Source organism: Giraffa tippelskirchi, chromosome 4 (genome assembly GCF_054371585.1).
Source record: "Giraffa tippelskirchi isolate mGirTip1 chromosome 4, T2T-mGirTip1v1.2.pri, whole genome shotgun sequence".
In the NCBI taxonomy this organism is placed as follows: domain Eukaryota; kingdom Metazoa; phylum Chordata; class Mammalia; order Artiodactyla; family Giraffidae; genus Giraffa; species Giraffa tippelskirchi.
The window spans coordinates 130,402,296-130,421,075 of record NC_137278.1 but is presented as its reverse complement, the minus strand read 5'-3'; the positions used below and the strand labels follow the sequence as shown (position 1 = coordinate 130,421,075).

Genomic DNA, 18,780 nt, shown 5'->3' with positions numbered 1-18,780 from the left:
CAACAAATTGACATATTTTATACCTATTTCCCATCACTCCATGGGAAATAGATGGGGAAACAGTGGAAACAGTGTCAGACTTTACTTTTTTGGGCTCCAGAATCACTGCTGATGGTGACTGCAGCCATGAAATTAAAAGACGCTTACTCCTTGGAAGGAAGGTTATGGCCAACCTAGATAGCATGTTTAAAAGCAGAGACATTACTTTGCCAACAAAAGTCCGTCTAGTCAAGGCTATGGTTTTTCCAGTGGTCATGTATGGATGTGAGAGTTGGACGGTGAAGAAAGCTGAGTGCCGCAGAATTGATGCTTTTGAACTGTGGTGTTGGAGAAGACTCTTGAGAGTCCCTTGGACTGCAAGGAGATCCAATCAATCCATCCTAAAAGAGATCAATCCTGGGTGTTCATTGGAAGGTCTGATGTTGAAGCTGAAACTCCAATACTTTGGCCACCTCATGCGAAGGGTTGACTCATTGGAAAAGACCCTAATGCTGGGTAGGATTGGGGGCGGGAGGAGAAGGGGACGACAGAGGATGAGATGGTTGGATGGCATCACCGACTCGATGAACATGGGTTTGGGTAGACTCCGGGAGTTGGTGATGGACAGAGAGGCCTGGCGTGCTGCAATTCATGGGGTCGCAGAGAGTCGGACATGACTGAGCGATTGAACTGAACTGATACCTATTTTGCAAAATTACAGAATTAAGACCTGAAGGGGGTGTTAGATTTCATCTATATTCTGGAGTGTAAAACATACCACCTCTTGCTAATTTAGAAAACATAACCTTTCATCTCTATACTCACCAATATCAAGAACTTTGTTATAATTAACAGTATCCATGTCCTTCCTATCAGAGTTTGAGCTACCAGATGGTTTCGCCAGCAGACCTCAATACTGCTGATTAAATCCCACCCCTCTCTCAGCCAGCACCTCACCTAAATGGGACTTACACATCTGACCACTCAGTAGCAGTACCACTTGGATTCCACTCACAGCACAGCTTCTAGACCCCACTCAGAACGTTTTTACTTTTATTTTACATTAATTCTAAGAAGCCAGGATAACACACAAGAAACTAGAAACCACAAATCCAATCTGGGACTACGGCTCTTTCACGGAAAATTGGGGGCTATTGATATGAGACAATTTCCGCATACTTTAATCACTCTGAAACATTATTATGAAGATTATCGGGAATTCCCTGGTGGCCCTGTGGTTAGGACACCACGCTTTCACTACCAAGGGTGTGAGTTTGATCTCTGGTCAGGCAACTAAGAGCCCACAAGTCACACAGCACAGGCTCCCTCCAATCCACCTCCCAAAGAAGAATATTATTATTGAGAGTTCCCTGGTGGCATGGTGGTCAAGATTCTAGCCTTTCACTGCTGTGGCCCAGGTTCAATCCCTGGCTGGGGAACTGAGATCCTGCAAGCCACGCAGCATAGCCAAAAAATAAACTAATTAAATAAATAAAATAAAATAGAAAGAAGTGCCAAAATGTGTTTAATGGTTATTTTTTTAAGACTAGTATTCAGTTCAGTTCAGTTGCTCAGTCATGTCTGACTCTTTGAGACCCCATGAACCGTAGCACACCAGGCCTCCCTGTCCATCACCAACTCCCCGAGTCCACCCAAACCCATGTCCATCGACTCGATGATGCCATCCAACCATCTCATCCTCTGTCGTCCCCTTCTCCTCCTGCCCTCAATCTTTCCCAGCATCAGGGTCTTTTCCAATGAGTCAGCTCTTTGCATGAGGTGGCCAAAGTATTGGAGTTTCAGCTTCAACATCAGTCCTTCCAATGAACACCCAGGACTGATCTCCTTTAGGATGGACTGGTTGGATCTCCTTGCAGTCCAAGGGACTCTCAAGAGTCTTCTCCATCACCACAGTTCAAAAGCATCAATTCTTCGGTGCTCAGCTTTCTTTATAGTCCAACTCTCACATCCATACATGACCACTGGAAAAACCATAGCCTTGACTAGACGGACCTTTGTTGACAAAGTAATGTCTCTGCTTTTTAATATGCTGTCTAGGTTGGTCATAACTTTCCTTCCAAGGAGTAAACGTCTTTTAATTTCATGGCTGCAGTCACCGTCTGCAGTGATTCTGGAACCCAGAAAAATAAAGCCAGCCACTGTTTCTACTGTTTCCCCATCTATTTGCCATGAAGTGATGGGACCGGATGCCATGATCTTAGTTTTCTGAATGCTGAGCTTTAAGCCAACTTTTTCACTCTCCTCTTTTACTTTCATCAAGAGGCTCTTTAGTTCTTCCTCACTTTCTGCCATAAGGGTGGTGTCATGTGCATATATGAGATTATTGATATTTCTCCCAGCAATCTTGATTCCAGCTTGTGAGTCATCCAGGCCAGCATTTCCCATGATGTACTCTGCATATAAGTTAAATAAGCAGGGTGACAATATACAGTCTTGATGTACTCCTTTTTCTATTTGGAACCAGTCTGTTGTTCCATGTCCAGTTCTAACTGTTGCTTCCTGACCTGCATACAGGTTTCTCAAGAGGCAGGTCAGGTGGTCTGGTATTCCCATCTCTTTCAGAATTTTCCACAGTTTATTGTGATCCACACAATCAAAGGCTTTGGCATAGTCAATAAAGCAAAAATAGATGTTTTTCTGGAACTCTCTTGCTTTTTTGTTATTAATATTATATTAGTAAGAATAACTCAAGTTTCTAATTGCTGCTCTACTCAGGAAGGACCAATTCAATTAGATTACTTTTGTCTTGATGATTGACATCTGGTTTCAGAAGGCACAGAAGTATTCAATACATTTGAGGAATATTCTTATTCAAAACAGGCCTTTAAAGGCTGTATCTAAAAAGCAAACAATTGAGACAGTAGTGTGTTTTTCCCAAGTATCATTTGTGAAAGGGTGATAGTTAAATAATTTTAAAAAGAAATGTCTCACCAAAAAATCAAATTATTGCAATTATTGCAACTCTAAGTGATTATTCCTATAATTACTTACAGAACTTTAAAACACAAGAGTCTGATCTTCTTTCTGAAATCTCTCTCCAAGAAAGAAAATGAATTCTAGATTTCAACTTCTTGCTTTTTTTTTTTTTTTTCTGCGCTGTGCAACTTGTAGGATCTTAGTTTTCAGACCAAGGATGGAACCTGGGCCTGGTAGCAAAAACCCCGAGTTCCAACCACTGGACCATCAGGGAATTCCCTAGATTCCAACTTTCTCATCAAAACATTGAGTCAACAACTGTAACTTTCATTGTTTGCAGTGTCTAGAGAACATAACTAGGGCAAGGAATGGAGAGTCAACACGCTCTGGGTGCTGCCCAGTGTTTAGGTCTCCACAAAAATTCAACACCCATATAGAAGCAGTAAGTTAATAATAAGACCACTTTGCTTTCTAGGACCATACCACCAGGTCATTTCAGTCATTAAATTATGTTAAGAAAAAGATCAAGTGGAGATACAAGCAACAACAATCAACCCTGCAGTACTTGGAAAATTATGATTAACAATGTGCCTTGACATTCTAGGTCACCCTCAACCACTAAGTGTCACCTTCTCTTAAAGCCAGTAAGTTTCCTCCTATCAAACAGCCATCAACAGCAAGGGAAAAAAAGGCAATGATGGGTCAATGTAATATAACTATTTTATCCCATTCCTTATCAAAAAAGTTGTGAGACTGTTTTACAAGAATGCTAATTAATTTTCTACCTAAATGTCAAAAGTCTACATAGTCTTTGACCTAGCAATTTCGTTTCTAAGAATGTATACTAAAGAAACACTTGTACAGGAAGTATTAGTATGTGCAAGAATATTTGCCACAGCACTGTTTGTAGTGTCAAAAGACTAAAACAACCTAGGATGTTCATAGAATGGAATACCATAAATAAGGCAGATCTAAACGGATTGATAGGAAACAATCTCCAAGTTACACTGTGAAGTTAAAGATACAGTTTATAGAACAGTATGCTATCATTTATGCAGCAAAAGAGAGAGAGAATATACATGTACAAACGAAATCCAAAGTACGTCCAAAACTGGTAATGCTGACTCCAAGAGGACAGAGTGGAGGAGCACAGACAAGGTCAAGCAAAAGAGGACCTCTCATGAATATACACTGTATATGGTTTTGCAATTTAAAATAATTTTGCCAAGTAAACGTATTGTTTATCTTTTAAAAACATAAAGTTCATGCAGATTTACTCAGATGCCCAACAAACACCTCAGGCACCTTCCATTTCTCAATGAACACTTTAGGGATATATCAGTTCTCTCTGATATAGCTTCTGCAGTGGATAACCAGAGGTCTGAAGCTGTCGGTGGGCAGGCATATGTGGCCTTAAGTTTAACTTACTACTATTTTGACCGAATACTGGAGTGGGTTGCCATGCCCTTCTCTAGGAGACCCTCTCAACCCAGGGATTGAAACTGGGACTCCTGCGTTTCAGGTGGATTCTTCACCATCTGAGCCAGCAGGGAATCAAACTCATACATTCCTCCTTCTACCCTTTGGAACCTGCTGAAATTTCAATAGTTAACTTTCAGCCTCCCTTCATTACCTAGGAATTTTATAGACACTCTTAGTGACAGATGAAACAAAAGAAAACAAAAATAACCCACACAAGCAATAAGAACAAAGACAGGATTGAGAACCCTAATTTCCCACTGTAGGTCTTTATTGGGAACTGATTCTTATGCTAAAAAATGTAAGTTACTCTGACCTTAAATTAAAAATGGAAGAGGAATTAGACAACAAATATATTTTTATCATTGGCCAACTCTTTTATATTCCATTCTGATGGTATTACAGTTTATAATTCATATTTGTTTTACTATGTCCATGATATTCCTGATGATACCTGGAGTACTCTTCATGTGTCTCCAGGGGCCAATAAATGTTAATTGTTTAATACATGCTTGTTAAATTATCAAAAGACTAAGTGGCATTGGATGGCTGAGACAACAAAGGTCTAGGTCTTCTAACTCCTTATATTCTGCACATTCAAATGCTCCCTAACCAGAGAGACTCCCATGATAAAGATGACAATAAGGCAAAAGGCTTCCCTTTCTGCCTCAAACACTCCACTCTTGAAAGATGTCACTCCCTGTCTTCCTTATAAACAGGATTCATGTCCTCCACTCAAACCAAGCCAGCATCCAACTTTCAACTCTATGCAAGTACTAAATTGTCTTTATCCAAAGCTAAATAACTAAGCTTATACCATGTGTGTGTGTACTCAAAGCTGCTCAGTCATGTCCAACTCTTTGCGACCCCATGGACTGTAGCCCACCAGGCTCCTCTGTCCATGGAATTTTTCAGGCAAGAATACTGGAATAGGTTGCCATTTCCTCCTCCTGGGCACATTCCCAACCCAGGGATTTAACCAGAGGCTCCAGCATTGGCAGCTGGATTCTTTACCACTGAGCCACTTGGGAAGATAAATATTATCTTCAGCTATTCTAAGAACATTCCTCCTTGTGATATCTTTATCTATCCTAAAAGTATTTCTCCTTGTGATAATGCTGGAATGCACTAGAAGTATCCCCTGTGAGAATGAAGGACTTATTACCCCTGTTTCGAGTGGGAATGCTGTTGGCCTCAGGCATGAACTCTTACCACTTTCTCAGGCAGCCCACATCAAATAACTGATCTAGGCAGGAAGGTGAAGTTTCACCCCTCTTACCTCAACTGAGGACAGCTCTGATGGTCAGCTCAGCCTGTATCCTACATCACAGCTCAACTTCTCCTGTGCAGACTGCTTCCTTCCCCTTCTTTAGTGTTTATCTCAAGATCACCTCCTAATAAGACTGCCTCCATCTCAAAGTTGGTTTCCCTTTTTACCCTTTCCTGCATCCAGTAATTAACATATCTGAAAAAGTGATCTGCACTCCTCTACTTACTACTCATTTTTTTTCATCCTTTTGTGATCCCCCCTAGAAATTACGTTCTCATTAGCTAAATGAGATCATCGCCAAGTAGAGACAGAAAACCCACTAACTCTTCAACTTTCTCCATCTTTGAAATGTGATACCATTCCTCTTAGAACGCTTTCCTCGGCTTCCATCATGCTGTGCTGTTTGAGTCGTTCTGTTTGAATTGTCTTTCTCTCCTACCTTCACTGGCACCTTCTTCCTCCTACTCCTCACATGCAGGCATTCCTTAGGGTCACTCCTCCGTCCTCTTCTAACTTTAAACAACCTGTCTGCAGTTTCAGCGTAGTAATACTGAGGACCTAATCAGCATTAGAGACATTCGTGGGGCAGTGAGAGTAAAAACAGCCTCTTAAGGGTAAAACAGACCTGGATTCCAGGTCAAGCCAACTGAGAAACTGTGGGTAAATTATCTAATCTTTGTTTCGTTTCTTTATCTGAACTGAGTATGATACCAGCCTCACAAGGATGCTCCCTATATTTTTTGTTCCCCAAATGCACCGATGTTCTCTTTTACCTCCCTGTCTTTTCATATGTTGTGCCTATGCTGCAGCATTCTGGCTCCGCCCATCCTCCATCTAGCTAACTCCTACTTACCACTGATGTCTCACTTTGCTTTTTTAAAAAATAATTTTATTTATTTATTTTATTTTTGGCTGTGCTGGGTCTTCTTTGCTGCACAGGCTTTTCTCTAGTTGCAGAGTTCGGGGACTACTCTCCAGTTGCAGTGTGCAGGCTTCTTATTGCGATGGCTTCTCTTGTTGCAGAGCACAGGCTCTAGTGCACACGGGCTTCAACAGTTGCAGCACATGGGCTCTGTAGTTGCAGCTCCCCAGATCTAGAGCACAGGCTCAATAGTTGTAGCTTATGGGCTTAGTTGCTTCATGGCACGTGGGATCTACCCAGATCAGGGGTCAAACCCATGTCCCCTGCATTGGCAGGCGGATTCTTATCCACTGTACCACCAGGGAAGTCCCTGATGTCTCACTTTGGATATTCCTTCCTCTAGGGGGGACTTCCTAGAGGAAGTCCAGAAGGCTGGATTCTGTGCTCCCAATGCAGGGGGCCCAGGTTGGATCCCTGGTCAGGAACTGGTTCCCACATGCCACAACTCAAAATCCTGCATGCTGCAACTAAGACCTGGTGCAGACAAATAAATAAATAGATGTTCCTTCCTCCAAAAAGCCCTTTGTGATTCCAGTCTCTGAGTGAGATGTGTCTTCTAAGACATCTATACTCTATACTATATTCTTCCCTTTCCCATAGCATGATCCCAAGGAATTCTGATACCAAAACCAGACAAAGACGACACAAGAATTTCTGCACTTTTTAGCATGCCATTAAAAAGACAAGCCATGGAGTAGGAAAACATATTTGCAAATCACATATTTAATAATGACTTGCAAAGAATTCTCCACACTCAATAAGAAAATAACCCAATTTTAACATGTTCACGGAAGGCCCTGGCAGCCGAGTAACCAGTGGGTGGTTACTGCACTTCCACTCCAGGGGGCGCATGTTCAGTCCTTGGTGGGGGAACTAAGATCCTGCATGCCACGCAACACAGCCAAAAACAATAATAATAATAATTAACACAATGTTCAAAAGATTTGAACAGACACTGCAAATAAGATACACAGATGGCAAATAAGCCCATTAAAAGATGCTTGATATCATTAATCATCTGGGAGATGCAGATTAAAACTACAATGAGGGACCACTAGACATTCTTTAGGATGGCTAGAATTAACAGGCTGACCACACCAAGTGTAGCTGAGGATGCAGAGCCACTAAATCTTTCAAACACTGCTGGTGGTACAACCACTTTGGAAAACAGTTTGGCGGTTTCTTTAAAAGGTAAACATATACCTACCATGTGACTTATACATTCTACTCATAGGAATTTATCCAGAAGAAAGCATATGTCCATACATAGATTTGTACACTAATGTTCACAGTAGCTTAATTTTTAAAAAACATATTTATTTTTTTGACTGCATTGGGTCTTAGCGTGGTGCGCAGGATCTTTGTTGCAGCACACTGGATCTTTCCTTGCGGTTCACGGACTCTAGTTGTGGTTTGTGGGTTCCAGGCTCAGTAGTTGTGGCATGGGGGCTTAGTTGCTCTGCAGCACATGGGATCTTAGTTCCCTGACCAAAGATCGAACCTGATTCCACTGCATTGCAAGGTGAATTCTTAACCACTGGACCACCAGGAAAGTTCCCAGAGTAGCATCATTTGTAATAGCCAAAAATTGTTAACAACCCAAATGTCCATCAACAGGTGAGTGGATAAACAAACTGTTTTAGATCCGTACAATGGAATACTACTCAGGAGGAAAATCAATGGATGCATGCAACTATATGGATGACTCTCAATTATGCTAAATGAAAGAAGCCAGAGGAAAAAAAAAGTAGATATTGTATGATTCCGTTAACATTAAATTATGGGAAATGCAAACTAATCTCTAGTGACAGAAAACAGATCAGTGGTGGCCCAGAAGCAGGGAGGACAGGAAACGGGATTACAAAGGGGCAAGAGGTATTTGGGGGAGGTGATAGGTATGTTCATTACCTTGACTGAAGCAATGATTTCATGGGTGTGTACCTGCATGAAAACTTAACCAAACTAAGACAGTTTAAGTGAGTACAGTTAATTGTATGTCAGTTCTACCTCAAGAAAGCTGTTAAGATGGAATATATATTTATAATATATGTATAGGGTATAACAAATAATAATGGCTTACCTGGTGGCTCAGTCTGAAAAGAATGCCTGTAAAGCTGGAGACCTTGGCTCCATCCCTGGGTGGGGAAGATCCTCTGGAGAAGGAAATGGCAACCCACTGCAGTATTCTTGCTTGCTAAATCCCATGGAGAGAGGAGCCTGGAAGGCTACAGTCCATGGGGTTGCAAGAGTCAGACACAGCTTAGCAACTAAACCATGGTAACAAATAATAAAACAACAGAATATTCTCTGTATCCATCACCTGGTTTAAAAAAGTAAATATCATTATTTTTGAAAATTTCTATGTTCCATGACCACCCAAAAACTCAGGCTTTCTTGTTTAAAATAGAAGGGTATCTGGAAACATTTTCTAAATACTCTAGGTTCCCAAAGGTGATTATTCTGGGGATTATTTTTTATGTAAATAAGCTCAGTAATGTAGTACAATGCATGTATGCGTGCTAAGTCACTTCAGTAGTGTCCTTCTCTTTGTGACCCTATGGACTGTAGCCTGCCAAGTTTCTCTGCCCACGGGATTCTCCAGGCAAGAATACAGTAATGGGATCTACCTGACCCAGGGATCAAACCCTCGTCTCTTAAGTCTATCTTGCATTAGCAGGCGGGTTCTTTACCACTAGCGCCACCTGGGGAGCCCCTGGACTGAAGCAGTTTGGCACAGTTTGAAGGTGAAACTTGCCCTTTAAAAGATAGGCGGCCCCAAACAGTGATTTAAAAATAACCCCATTGTGGAGTTATGGACATCTGAGAGCCTCTGCCAAGAATGCAAAAGGGAAAAGTCTTACCAACTGCGACCAGACGGGCAAGTGCTTTCACTTAAAAAAAAAAAACCGAGGCAGAGGGGGGCCGGATGGAATGGAAGTAGGAGGGGGGCATGTAGTAATAACTGAGCCTTGGCATGGGCTTGCTGGTATGGGTTTTAGCCAGGCTCCACCCACAGATCGTTTTCTTAGGAGAGGTCACTCACAGACAAGCTGTGAGCACACACACTCAGCATTTAAAACTGCAGCAGCAGTCTCTAAGCAGGAATAGGGGGTTGTAATCAGCTTTCCTTCTAAGGAAAAGCTGGAAACTTCTCATTTCACTTCATGAAAAATAAGCCATGAGGCAACTTCTGCCAAACATCTATTAATTGGATGAAACAGGTCTCTTGCCCGAGATTTGACTTCAGCTGTGTATTTCCAGCACAACCAGTTCTTCTTTCCTCTGCAGCTGATTGGCTCTGAAATGTGGCCAGATACCTACTTCCCCCAATTAAAGCAGTCAGATCTCCAACCATCGATCTGTTCTGAGTGATGGCGCTCACCATTTTTATCCTCCGGCTGGCCGTCTGCCTCCTGGCATTTTCCCATGTCCCTGCTGGGCTTTCTGGGCTTGTGGAACTGGATAGGCAAACAGTGGTTCCCTTACTTCCTTGCAAGGTTCACTGTGATGTGCAACGAACAGATGGCTAGCAAGAAGCGGGAGCTCTTCAGCAACCTGCGGGAGTTCGCGGGCCCCTCTGGGAAGCTCTCCCTGCTGGAGATGGGCTGTGGCACGGGGGTCAACTTCAAGTTCTACCTCCCCTGGATGCCAGATGACCTGTGTTGATGCCAACCCCAACTTTGAGAAGTTCTTGATCAAGAGCATTGCCCAGGCAAACACCTGCAGTTTGAGCCCTTATAGTGGCTGCTGGGGTGGACATGCAACAGGTAGCCGCAGGCTCCATAGATGTGGTGGTCTGCACCCTGGTGCTCTGCTCCCTGAAGAACCAGGAGCAGATCCTCCAGGAAGTGTGCAGAGTGCTCAGGCCAGTGAATGTGGGTTGAGGAGGGCTGCTTAGTAGCAATCTCTATCACCAAGGGCAGCCCTCCCAATTTCAGTAGATCAAACACCCTAACATAAAAGTAAAGCTTCTGGAAAAGATATTGTTGAGTTTTTCAAAAAAGTCTTAGCGTGCAGAAGAAGCTATAAAGGAAAAGGCTGATAATACATATATAAATACATAAATAAATAAAATTTTATAACTATAAACAAACTTAAAGTACAAAAATTTGTAAAAATATTTTCCAAGGATGATAGATAATGGGTTAACTTTCTTCATATTAAGACATTACAAATCAACAAGATCAACGGGATTCTTAAATCAATTGTTTTTAAAAAGAGAAAAAGAAGCAAATTACTTGAACAGAAATACAAATAAAGATAGCTAATATCTGATTTAAATGTTTACTCTTGCCATTAAAGAACAAATTAAAGCAAGATATTTTAAGGAATGAATATAACAAAACAGAAACATATTCACAGATACAGAAGACAAACTATTGGTTACCAGTTGGGAGAGGGTAGAGGGGCAAGACAGGAGGGTGGGATTAAGAGATACAAACTACTATGTACAGAATAAATAAGCAACTTTTCCAAAGGGCAGTTTGACAACTGGGTCTCCCAGGTGGCTCAGTGATCAAGACTCTGCCTGCCAATGCAGGAGACGTAGGAGACACCGATTGGATCCCTGGGTTGGGAAGATCCCTTGGAGAGGAAATGGCAACCCATTCCAGCATTCTTGCCTGTAAACCCCATAGACAGAGGAGCCTGGCGGGCTATCGTCCATGGGTTGGATGTGACTGGGCAACTGAGCACACACGCAATTTGACAACCTGTATCAACAGCTTTAAAAAGGCACATTTTCGGTTCAGCAATTCCACTTTTTAGCAAGTTATTTATTTGGAAACAATTTAGATGGTCACGAACACTTATGGATAAGGATGTTCACTGTAACCGTATTTACAGTAGTGAAAAACTGGAAATAGTCTAAATGAGAATGGTTAAATAGGAGATGGTAACTTTAGTGGTGTGAAATACTGTGTAGGGATTTTTTTGTTTGTTTGTTTGTTTGTTTGTTTGCGTGTGTGTGTGTGTAGGGATTTTTTCTTTTTTTGTGTAAAGATTTTTTAAACCATGTTTTAGAATAATACTCAAAATCATAAATAAAAGATTATAAAATAGAATGTATATTCCAATCCTAGTATTAGGGGGAAAATACACTTTTATATGGGCTTCCCTTGTAGCTCAGTTGCTAAAGAACCTGCCTACAATGCAGGAGACCCAGGTTTGATTCCTGGTTTGGGAAGATCCCCTGGAGGAGGAAATGGCAACCCACTCCAGTATTCCTGCCTGGAGAATCCCATGGACAGAGGAGCCTGGCAGGCTATATAGTCCATGGGGTTACAAGAGTCTGACAGGACTTAGCAAGTGAGCGGGTAACAAGCAGGAAGGCCAGAGGTCTCCAAATGGAGGAAATAGGCTGCAAGTGTCAGACATTCTCTCTCTTAAGCGGCAGGAGGACACAAACTAGTGTTATATTTTTTTCCCTTCCCTATACAAATTTAAAAAGGGGGTTTTCTTAAAATTCTGTGTTGCCATAATGAATGATATCTGGTTCCACTTGAACTTAACTTTTCTCAAACCTTGAGCTAACCAATGCATTTTTCTTATGGAAATGTTTGGCTATGTTAATATACTATGCATTTATCCTAAACTCTATCTTCAAGTTGGTTCCGCCTAAAGGCTCAGATTTAGGCTCAGAACCACTTAACAAACCAGTATGTTACACTCATACATCGTTCTCCTAACCTATGTTAATGAAACTATACATTTGTATGGAAATCTGCCTTTCTTCAAGATTCATGTCTATGGTTTTATGGCCTGGGATGACTCACCTGGTGCCAATGTTATCTCAAAATGCAAGTTGTGGGTGAGGGGCCTGGTGCCAGTCTCTGAGTTTTGAGACATTTCCATTCTTTAATTAGCAGACTGCTAGTAGCTATATAACATCTAGCTAAAGACTAGCAGAGGGGTACTCTTTCTGCCCCTTTCTGATGTCTATGTCAGAAGATTTCTCTATCTCTTTTATACTTTAATAAAACTTTATTACACAAAAGCTCTGAGGGATCAAGCCTCCTCTCTGGCCCTGGATTGAATTCTTCTCTGGACGCCAAGAATCCCGGCGTCTTTTGTAGTTTAGCAACAACCTTTCACAAGTAAACGACCACCACCACATTTTCATAAAAAAGTACACACAAAATCTTAACAGTAGTTATCTTGAGGTAATGACTATTTTTCTTTGTAAACTTTTTCTCTATTTTCTAAGTTTTCCAAAATAAACATACTGGTGGGACAGTATTACAAACCTCTGGAGTCAGACAACCCAAGTTAAAAACCTGATTCTGACATTTATAGGTTGTATGATGTTGGGCAAGTTGTTTACTTTCTATGTGACTCTGTTTCCTCATCTGTAAAAAATAGGAATGATAATAATATTTACCAAATAAGTGTATTGTGAGGATTAAGTGGGTTAACATGTGATAGACAGGCATTAAGGATAGGACCTTGAATACTTTAAATTGCTTTAAATTTTAGCTATTATTAGCCATTACTCTATGAACAGAAAATATGGATTGGCAGCTCTGTATACAATCTGACAGAAGATGACACTATTAACCACAATGTTATGGTAGTAAGTTTGGATTTCTCCACGTCTTCTCATGAAGTTGGCCTCTGGGGCCACTGAAATCTGACATTTAATCATCTTATCAATTTGTTTTTCTCAAACTAAAATCCTTGGTTTGTTTTTTTTCTTTTCTTTCTCAGGGAGAAGCTTTTTATTTCATGGAGCATGTATTAGTAAAAGTAATTTGGAGCAAAAGTAATTGTGGTTTTCCATTTTTGAAATTTGCCATTAGATACTGGAATACGTTCTTAAATAAATGTGGTTATGTTACACATCATTTTAATGTGCATTTCTCACTTTATGTTTTTTTGCTAATAATTTTTTTTCCAAACTTTAAATTTTTTATTTTGTATTGAGGTATAGCCAATAACAATGTTGTGGTGTTTCAGGTGAACAGTGAAGGGACTCAGCCATACATATACATGTATCCATTCTCCTCCAACCCCACTCCCATCCAGACTGGCACATAACATTAAGTAGAGTTCCACGTGCTATACAATATGTCCTAGTTGGTTATCCATTTTGAATATAGCAGTGTGTACATGACCTTCCCAAACTCCCTAACTACCCCTTCCTCCTAACAACTGTAAGTTCATTTTCTAAGTCTGTGAGTCTCTGTTTTGTAAGGAAATTCATGTGTATAATTTCTTTTTAGATTCCACTGTATAAGGGATGTCGTGCAGTATTTCTTCTTCTGTGTCTGACTTACTTCATTCAATATGACACCCTCTAGGTCCATCCATGTTGCTACAAATGGCATTATTTCATTCTTTTAAATGGCTGAGTAATATTCCATTGTATATACATACCATGTACCATCTGTTCCTCTCAGTGGACATTTAGGTTGCTTTTATGTCTTGGCTGTTGTAAACAGTGCTGCAGTGGACACAGCATGCATGTGACCTTTCAGATGTTTTCCTCCAGATATAGGCCCAGGAATGGGACTGCAGGGTCATATGGTAGCTCTACTTTTAGTTTTTTAAGGAATCTCCATACTGTTCTCCATTGTGGCTGTACCAATTTACATTACCACCAACAGTGTAAGGGGCTTTCCCAGTGGGTCAGAAGTAAAGAATCCACCTGCAATGCAGGAGATGCAGGTTTGATCCCTGGGTCAATAAGATCCCCTGGAGGAGAGCATGGCAACCCACTCCAGTATTCTTGACTGGAGAATCCCATGGAGAGAGAAGCCTGGTGGGCTACTATCCATATGTCATAAACAGTCAGACATGACTGAAGCGACTGAGCACACAACAGTGTTAAGAGGGTTCCCTTCTCTCCACACCCTTTCCAGCATTTGTTGTTTATGGATTTTCTGAAGATGCCCATTCTGAACAGTGTGAAATGATATCTCATTGTAGTTTTGATTAATAACTAGCTATGCTGAACATCTTTTCATATGTCTGTTGGCCATCTGTATGGCCTCTTTGAAGAAATGTCTATTCAGGTCTTCTGCTCACTTTTGCAGTGGGCTGTTTTGAAGCTGATAAGCATCATAAGCTGTTTGCAAATTTTGGAGACTAATCCCTTATCGGTCACTTCATTTGTAAATATTTTCTCTCAGTCTGTGGGTTGTCCTTTTGTTATATTGTTTCCTTTGCTATGCAAAAGCTTTTGAGTTTAAGTCGATTCCAGTTGTTTATTTTTGTTTTTATTTCCATTATTCTGGGAGATGGGCCAAAAAAGATGCTGTGATTTATTTCAGAGAGTGTTCTGCCTATGTTTTCCTCTAGGAGTTTGGTAGTGTCCGGTCTCACATTTAGGTCTTTATTCCATTTTGAGCTTATTTTTGTGTATAAAGTTAAAGAATACCATGATCAAATGGGATTCATCTCAGGGATGCAAGGACATTTCAACATTCACAAATCAATCAATGTGATAGACCACATCAACAAACTTAAGAATAAAAACCATATGATCATCTCAATAAATGCAGAAAAAGCTTTTAATAAAATTCAGAACCCATTTATGATAAAAACTATCCAGGAAGTGGACATAGAAGGCACAAACCTCAATATTATAAAGGCCATATACGACAAACCTACAGGTAGCATCAAACTCAACAGTGAAAAGCTGAAACCATTCCCTCTAAGATGAGCAATAAAGACAAGGATGTCCACTACCGTCACTTCTATTCAACATAGTTTTGGAAGTCCTAGGTACAGCAATCAGAGAAGAAAAAGAAGTAAAGGAAATCTAAATTGGAAAAGAAGTTAAACTGTCACTGTTTGTAGATGACATGATACTATACATACAAGATCCAAAAGATAATACCAGAAAACTACTAGAACTCATCAATGAATTTGGAAAAGTTTCAGGTTAAAAAATTAATACACAGAAATCTGTTGCATTTATATATACTAACAATGAAAGATCAGAAAGAGAAATGCAAGAAGCAATTCCATTTACCATCACATCAAAAAGAACAAAATACCTAGGAATAAACCTATGTAAGGACACAAAAGACCTATACTCTAAAAACAATAAAATGCTGATGAAAGAAATCAAAGACATAAAGAGATGGAAAGATATACCATGTTTGTGGATTGGAACAATTAACATTGTCAAAATAACTATGCTGCCCAAGAAAATCTACAGATTCAGTGCAATCCCTATCAAATTACCAATGGCATTTTTCACAGAACTAGAACAATCTCAAAATTTGTATAGAGACACAAAAGATCCTGAAATAGCCACAGTAATCTTGAAAAAGAAAAACGGGAGCTGGAAGAATCAAGCTTCCTGATTTCAGATTATACTACAAAGCTATAGTCATCAAAACAATATGGTTCAGGCACAAAAACAAAAATAGAGATCAACGGAAGAGGACAGAAAACCTATAAATAAGCCCATGCATCTCTGGTCAATTAATCTATGACAAAGGAGGCAAGACTACACAATGCTGGAAAGACAGACTCTTTAACAAATGGTGCTGGGAAAATTGTGGACAGCCACATGTTAAAAAAAAGAAAAACCAGAAATCATCCTTTGAATGTTGTTCTTTTCCTGGGCTGATGATATGTGGTACGATATTCTCATGATGATGGTAGACAGCAGCAGCTCCCAGTCAGCCTCACCATCATGAAGGTAAACAACCAATACGGTTACAACCACTTTGTACCCAACCATCCTGTTTTTCACTTTCAGTACAATATTCAATAAATTACATAAGCTATTCAACACTGCATTATAAAATGGGCTTTGTGTTTGATGAGTTTGCCTAATTACAGGCTAAGTATTCTGAGCACGTTTAAAACAGGCTAGTCTAATCTGTGATGTTCAATAGGTGTGTGGGAGTGTGCTCACTCTCTTCAGTTGTGTCCAACTCTTTGCTACCCTATGGACTATAGCCCGCCAAGCTCCTCTGTACATGGGATTCTCCAGGCAAGAATACTGGATTGGGTTGCCATGCCCTACTCCAGGAGATCTTCCTGATCCAGGGATTGAACCGGTATCTCCTGCATCTCCTGCATAGGATTCTTTACCATTAAGCCACCAAAAAAAAGCCCATTTAATAGATGAGGTTGTGTTAAATGAATTTTGACTTACAGTATTTTCAGCTTATGATGGGTCTATCAAGATGTAACCCCATCATGAGTTAAAGTAATGTTTCTTCGTCCTCTAATCAACTCCTTTAAGTTTTTGTGTCTGATGTTTATAGATTTTTCAGTTTCTTCCATTATTGTTGGGTATCACCAGAAACTTCTAATATTTTGTGCTGCCAGAAGCTAGATACCCAAGCTCAAAAGAACTGAGTTATTTAAGAGTTAAAGAGCTCTGAATGAAACCATCAGTTCAGTTCAGTCACTCAGTCGTGTCCAACTCTTTGCGATCCCATGAATCGCAGCATGCCAGGCCTCCCTGTCCATCAACAACTCCCGGAGTCTACCCAAACCCATGTCCATCGAGTCGGTGATGCCATCCAGCCATCTCATCCTCTGTCATCCCCTTCTCCTCCTGCCCACAATCCTTCCAGCATTAGGGTCTTTTCCAATGAGTCAACTGTTCACATGAGGTGGCCAAAGTATTGGAGTTTCAGCTTCAACATCAGTCCTTCCAATGAACACCCGGGACTGATCTCCTTTAGGATGGACTAGTTGGATCTTCTTGCAGTCCCAGGGACTCTCAAGAGTCTTCTCCAACACCACAGTTCAAAAGCATCAATTCTTCAGCGCTCAGCTTTCTTCACATCCAACTCTCACAACCATACATGACTACCGGAAAAAATGAAACCATGGGCTTACCTATATACTTGAGAGCATGAACTTTGCGGTGTTTATGCTCTGTGACCAGTTGCTGGCCTCCTGATGTGTTCCAGATGCTAACAATGATGGTTAAATAAACTCCAGTTCAAGAAGTATCAATATTATTATAGTTGTATCTGGAGTCTTGGCCTCTTTATCCTTTCCCAATAGATATTTAATACATTTATATTTTAACAAATACTGTAAGTATGTGGACTTAAAAAAAAACAAACCACAAAATCTAAACACCAGTATTTTGTTTCAAAAGCTAAGTTTTCTCTTCCTTCTCTTTTGGATACTTTAGCTGCCCTAAGAATTATTATTGTATACCTAAGCCATGCCTCTTTCCTTGTGTATATTTTGTCTGGAAACTATTAAAATAACTTATTTGAATCAGACATATATACAGGGAACTATACTCAACATCCTGTGATAAACTATAATGGAAAAGAATATGAAAAAGATATATATATAACAGAATCACTTTGCTGTATAGGAGAAATTAACACAAAATTGTAAATCAACTATACTTCAATAAAATTTAAATATATATATATATATAAATCAGATATACATAAATCTGTGATTAATTCCACAAAACCTTCTAAATAGGTATGCCATGTTTCCATTAAATGTCACTACAAATCTAGCAATTTCATAGGTGTCATTATTCACATATCAAAAAGAATCAAAATTTTATTTTATAGTAATATTCCATGTTTAAATGTTTCACTTAATTTTTTTAAATTTATTTTTTATTGAAGGATAATTGCTTTACAGAATTTTGCTGTTTTCTGTCAAACCTCAACATGAATCAGCCATAGGTATACATATTATCCCCTCCCTTTTGAACCTCACTCCCATCTCCTTCCCCATCCCACCCCAAATGTTCCACTTAACTTGATTCAGGCTTGGAATAGCAAGAAATGGTGGCAAACAATTTTATAGTGATTTCTTCATCTTCTTTAGCATTTTTAACTAGAAAAACAATTCAAGAACTCAGTGTCACTTGAACAGATCACTATAATGAACAGAGATTAATCACTGTGTCTGTTGTAAATTATACTGTTTTTCCAGAGACATTTAGGGTGACTAAAGTATAAAGATAGAAGTATTTCCAGCTAAACTCAATTATATACAAATTACAGAGAGGCTGTATGGAAAGCAATAAAGGTTCTGACTTTAATCTCAAAAAGAAAGAAAACAAATTTCAGTAAGAACAGAGTCTTGATTTGATAAGGGAAGAGAGCTAACTAAGCTTTTGCTAGAAAAATAAATGATAAAATTTATATATATATATTATTAAATAGTTTGTTTCACTTGTTTTATTAAGAATATCTACTTAGTATTTTCTGCTGCAGGATGGAGTAGCCTCTGCAGATAA

At 39.8% G+C, this 18,780-nt stretch overlaps 1 protein-coding gene and 1 pseudogene across 2 annotated transcripts in view; one reads left to right on the top strand and one right to left on the bottom strand.

The window, feature by feature from the left end:
• LOC145546222 (natural resistance-associated macrophage protein 2-like) overlaps window positions 1-18,780 on the bottom strand; it is an 86,794-nt gene that overhangs the window by 53,289 nt on the left and 14,725 nt on the right. The window lies entirely within an intron of this gene.
• LOC145546227 (thiol S-methyltransferase TMT1A-like) lies at window positions 9,959-16,603 on the top strand (annotated as a pseudogene). The gene is made up of 2 exons (XR_014082679.1): window positions 9,959-10,456; window positions 13,293-16,603. The product of XR_014082679.1 is annotated as a thiol S-methyltransferase TMT1A-like (transcript).